The sequence below is a fragment of the Stenella coeruleoalba genome, assembly GCF_951394435.1.
Source record: "Stenella coeruleoalba genome assembly, chromosome: 15".
NCBI lineage: Eukaryota > Metazoa > Chordata > Mammalia > Artiodactyla > Delphinidae > Stenella > Stenella coeruleoalba.
In genome coordinates this window covers 29402780-29408779 of record NC_137161.1, presented here as the reverse complement: position 1 = coordinate 29408779, position 6000 = coordinate 29402780, and positions in this window count along the sequence as shown.

Sequence of the window (6000 nt, the reverse complement as noted above, 5' to 3'; positions counted from 1 at the left end):
ATCCCTCCAGCCCCCACCCGGGGAAGGGTCTCAATGGAGAGAGAGGGGACAAAGGATGCAACAACTTCAGGGACCTCACACCTTTACTGGAGGGCAGCGGGGCGCGGCGCTCGGGGTCGGGTTTGCGGGAGGAGGGCGCGATCATTCCCCCGGACGCTCTGGTCACCTGACCGCAGAGCTGCGGCCTTACCCGCCCCCTCCTCTCCTCTCCTCCTCTTCCCTCGCCTCCCGGCTTGGCCTCGCTGCTTAGGATTGGCCGACGGCCGGTATTGTGGCTCCCACGTCCTGCGGACGCCCCCTAGCCTCCTAGAAGACCCAGCCTGTGGGTTCTCTAGCTCATTGGGCTTAACGGGCGTTGCCCACCTGATATCTAAAAACCCGAGCTCACACCGACAGAAATTAGGCGATAAGGTCTTGCCTTATAGGAATTTACACTTTCTCCTTTAGTTATTGTGCTCCCGTGGTGCACTTTAAAATACAATTTGCAAAATAATAAACCATCTCCCTACACCTGTCTTCCGCTATTGGCCTTGGGGAGCTCTGCAATCACTGAGTCATTCCCAGTGCACGTATCAATGACCACCTGGTTATCGGGGCCGTACTGTAGAGTGTGAGGTCGCACCCCTCACCTCTTTCCACTGGCTGTGGGCCTGCCCACGTTGAGCCACACTGGCTTCCCTTGGCTATCTAGAAGCCTAGGGGACTTCACAGCCGCCACTGTCCTATTTATGGAGGTTTGTAGTACCTCCTTCTACTCCACTAGTGACTTCTAATTTTTTACTTTAATCTAACATAGTATTTCATCATAAATTGTCTAGGATTGGGGCTTCCCTGGTGGTGCAGTGGTTAAGAATCCGCCTGCCAGTGCAGGGGACACGGGTTTGAGCCCTGGTCCGGGAAGATCCCACATGCTGAGAAGCAGCTAAGCCTGCGAGCCACAACTACTGAGCCCATGTGCCACAACTACTGAAGCCCGTGCGCCTAGAGCCCGTGCTCCGCAACGAGAAGACACCACAATGAGAAGCCTGCGCACCGCAACTAAGAGTAGCCCCCCCCCCCCCGCCGCAACTAGAGAAATCCCGCACACAGCAAAAAAGACCCAAGGCAACCAAAAATAAATCACTCAGTGGTGTATCATTCCCCCTCACCCCCAGCCAGTTCTTAGCTTACTTACCAGCAGTGTCTGCACCAGGTGCTGCTTCCTGTGGAGGAGCCACCAGGCCATGGTCCTACTCTCCCAGGGCACACTGTCCTCAGGGGGAGCCAGAACATAGCTTGGGAGGTTGGGGACAATTTGGCCTGGGCTGTGAGCTGCAGTGCCCAGAACCCTTCCTTAGAAGGGAACTGAGGCTGCAGCCTGCCCTCCCCACCTCCACCCAAGGCTGGAGGTAGATGAAAGAGTCCCAGCCAGCACCTTCTTCTCACTTAGGCTGGGGAGACCCTTCAACTCACCTGGGGGCCCAGGAGTATGTTGGGGGTCATGGAGTGAGCTGGAGGCTTGCTTTCCTTCAGGGTGCCAGCTGTGGGAGCAGTGCTGAGCCTTCGAGGGCTCAGGGTGGGTGGTCAGCAGCAGCACCAGGAGGCCTAGCCCAAAGCTGGCCATGGCAGGGCTGCTCCCATGGACAGTGGACAGCACTCAGGGAGTGCTCCCATCCATACCCCCTTCCTCTTCCTCCGGGGTCCCCTTGGACAACTGGCGTTTCAGGGGCAGCTTCAGTGTCTCCTAATGTTCTTCTCTCTTCTGCTATTGCTCCCTATACCAGGACTACAGGGGTCTGGACCCTGAGGGCTCCTGGCAACTAGCCACCTCTCAGAACCCCTGGGGCACAGAGGCTCCCCGCTTTGCCAGTTGAGGGCCTTCCCCAGTAGGGCAGGACTACCCTTTCTTCCCTCAGGGATCCCAGAAGTGAGAGAAGGTTGGAGAGGGGAACAGGGGAGTTGTTCAAAAGACAGGCAGCAGTGTGGGGGAATCTGGGGCACCCAGTGCTGGGGGACGTTATTGGCAGGCCCTCAGCTCCTTTTCCCTGTGGGTTGCTATCTCTCTTCCATGGCAGTTGGGGATGTGTGGTAGTTACAGGGGCAAGGGTTTCTACCCCTTGTCCCTCCCACGCTAGGGGCAGCAGGCACAGGAATAGTGTTGTTGGGGAAAGATGAGGGAAAGGGGGCTTTTCTGGGCATGGGTCAGGGGTAGAGGGACTTGGGAGGGGGAAGAGGAGCAGTGTACCCAGAATAGAGCTCCATCCCGGAGCCCCAGCCCTGGGGAGGGCAGCCTTTTCTCTCACCGAGGGAGAGCTGTGGATGAAGTGGCTCCTCCAGGCAGCAGTGGAACCCAGGCAGCCAGACCCAAGATTTATTGCTCAGGTAGTTCCACCCACTGCTCTGGGCCCACAGACTCCAATGACGTCTCAAAGAGGGGACGGGTGGCAGCTCGCCACCAACTCTCTTCCCTTCGCAGTGTATGTTCAGCTGCTGGCGCTGGGGTCACCAGACAGATGCCTCCTCCTTCCACCTTCCCAGGGATCTGAAGTCACAAGCTTGGCCTGTGCCCCTGAAGTCTCATCTAGCCACTTCCCTAGCTGCATTCTCAAGCTCCTGCCCTTAGGTCTAGAAAGCCCTCACAGCCCTCTCTGACACAGCAAATTATGGCCCTAAGAGAGGCAATGCCTGGGGTCTTCCTGAGTCCCACCCAGCTCAGGGCTTTCCCTGGTAGAAAAGTGGGGGCCTAAGAGTGAGGAGTCCAGCAGCCTGTTAAGAAGTCTGGGGAGAGCTATGACCACTCTTCCTGAGGGCTTGTTTGCCCACTTGTAAAATGGGTTGGGTGGGATGTCCTTAACCACACACTTGGGCACCAGGACTGGGTCACTCCATGTGGAAGTAGGTTTGGGTGGGGCATAGCTACCCCACAGGTGGCCTCTCTCTCCTCCAAGCAGGTCCCTGACAGGGGGCCCAGTTAAGGGAGCAGTGCAGCCTTTGTGGGCCTATCGGAAGGTGGTAGGAATAATTTTGTCCCTCAAGGTTCCAACCCCTCATCCTGTACTTGGCCCAGGACCATTCATGGATTTGGGCACAGCCCCTGGAATGCCAGAAAAGGCTCCCGCCTTAGTCTGCATCAGCTCAGCTTTCCGCTGCCAGCCACCAGCCTCTGGGGGGCAGAGGCCAATTTATAGGGTTAGCCAATCTCCGCCTTTGGACAGCAATTTGAACAGCAAGTGCAAGGGCAGGGTCAGGCTGGGCATCGCAGTGTCTGGTCACTGGGAGAGCAAGTGTGTCAAATTCTGTGGCAGAGATGGGGGAGATGACAACATGGGCACCTCGACTTCAGCTGCCCAGGCAGAAGGGCATGGGTGAATTTCCAAACTGACTTACCTGAAATGAATATTTGGACTGTATGATCAGTTAAACTGTTTTGGGAAACAGGTTTTGTCCCTTTATGTACCGGTTAACCAAGTAAATTTTAGGAAAACATTTGCTTTGTGGTTTAGTGAAAACAACTGAGTTCAATAAACTAGCTTAGTTCTGGTTTGGGTTTACAGAATGTTTTATTCAAAGGCCCTGGTGTTTATTTTAAAAAAGGAATGGGGTGCCTTTATTTTTTCTGTAATTTGATTGTGTTTTTTCCTGAAAATTCCAAACAAGAACAAGCTTCCCAGGGGAAAGCTTCCCTTTCTTTCTGGCCACATAGTTTGCCTTTTAGGAATATTTGCTTTCCCCTTCCAGATTATAAACTCTGGAATTCATCCTTGTATCCCTCTCAGCAGGACACAGAAAGCCATTTGTTCACCACTGAGCTCTAGCTCACACTCAGCCCTGAGGCCACATTATTCTAGTCTGGGGGCTGCTGTAATCAGTTGGGAAAGCAGAGGTTTTGAGTTGAATGCTCAGGTGCTGTAGGAGCACAGAGGGGCACACCCCCTGAGCAGGTGGTCTGGGTGAAGGATGGAGAGTTAGCTAGTCTCGGCAATAGGGCTGCAGTGGGTGCTCTAGGGTAAGAGACAAAATGGAGAAGAGCTAACACAGGAACTACGGGGGGGATCTGTGGGGGGGGGGCAGGCCTGTGGGTTTGGTGCTCAGTGGGAGTAGGGCTGGGACGGGGTGGGTGTGGGCAGAGAATGCTGGAGGCTGCACGAAAGGGCAGTGGGCTTTAGAGACTGGGCAAACTGCTGGGTGTGTGGAGCCTGAGACTGGTGCCTCTGGGCCACTCTGTGGAGTCACAGTAGGAAGTGGGGTGTGTGGACCAGGAGCTCAGGGCTGGAGGAGGGCTGAGGGTCCACACCACACAGACTGCAGGAATGCCTGACCTCTGAGGAAGGGGGCTGTGGAGGAAAAGCTACAGAGTGAGGATAAAAGTCAGGAGGCAGTCATTACACCAAGCGGGTGCCAGTGGACAGGGAGACAGTGGATCCCTCGGGCTCAGCACTGAGGATGAAAGGGTAAGGAAGGAATATGCGGGAATGGAAGAACTTAGGCATGGGGGAAGTGCTTTTTTTCTTCTTTTAAATGAAAGATGAGCATATTGGGCAGGTGGGGGTAGAGGATGAAGGAAAACCCAGGACAGAGACAATTTGATGAAGTGAGGTCTCTGCAAGTGTGGCAGGCCCCAGAAGTTTGGGTGTGCAGTGGGCACAGTCACAGCTGACTGACTGAGGAGTGGGCACTAGATGAAGCAATCTCCTCTGCCCTTCCCACACAATTGTGCCACGTGAGCTTCAACACACTTCCCTTTGAGCCTATGTCGCTTGACACCATGTAAGCTCTGAATAATACAGGAAAAGAAAGAGGTGAAGAGGGAGTGATGAGCCATACCTATAAGCTGAGGGAGAGAAGGGAGCAAAGAGCTGGGGTAATTCCTGCTTGAAGATGTCTGTTTAGCAACCAGGGGATATGTTCGTTGCACGGCTTGCTGACCCAAGGCTTGCCCTCCTCCATCTGCCTGGACATGGTTACACAGAGGCGCCAACAGGTAGCTTGCAAAGAGACAGGGTTTCCTTCCCAAGCATGGCAGCCCTCACCCGAAATTCTTTAGATTCTGTCTTTGCTTAATTTATCCATGCTTCTTTTAAACCTACTGACTTTTTGAGTTTATCGCCCCTTACAGTTCCTTGGTTCCTACAGAAGGACCACAGTACACCTACTGACTTACACGACTTCACCCCTTGCAACCTTCCAGAAGGTGGTCTGTCGTGGCACCCGGGCTTCGTGCATACACCCTGAATATGTGGTGCAGAACTTGGCTTCTATCTTGGAGCCACTGCGTCTTTGCTTGCCTGGAATCTGAGGCCCTCTGTGATGCTGCTCCGCTGATCTTTCCTCCTTTCGCTCATCTAAACTTCCAATATCCTGCAGGTCCAGTTCAAGTCCTACCTCCTCCAGCAAGCACGGCAGTGGTGATCTCTGTGCACTCCTCCATGGGCCAGACGGGGGTGCCACCTCTCACTCCTGACAGCCCCAAGGTGCCCCTGGCCCCTGATCCTTAAGAAAGGCCCCAAGGGCTGCAAGGTTCTCTCAGCCCTGAACTGACAGTCATGGCAACCGGTTTCCTCTCCTGTTCCTGTGTTGGGCTGATCATGAAGAAAGGAGGCCATGAACAGACACACCCTCCCAGCTGTGCCCTCAACTAAAGACCACATTTCCCAGCACACTTTGTAGCTCAGTGTGGTCTTATGACTAGGGTATGAGTGGAAGTGAAAAGTGCAACTTTTGCTTCATGTCTTTAAAAATGAATTTGTTTGCCCATGCTCTTTTTGCTTCTCCATGGGAAAAGACAGCGACCTCAACCATGAGGATGAGAACAACATCCTAAGGGACACTGGGACCATGAGATGGAGGATACTGGGTCTCTGGACTGGGCAGACTGTTAACATGAAACATAAATGAACATCCACCTTATTTAAGACACTTTGTCTAACATGTTAGGCTCAAATTCGAGTTGGGATCTAAGACTCCCACCATCCTGGCCTCTGGATCTGAGGCACTTCCACATAAAAGTCCTGGAAATGAGGA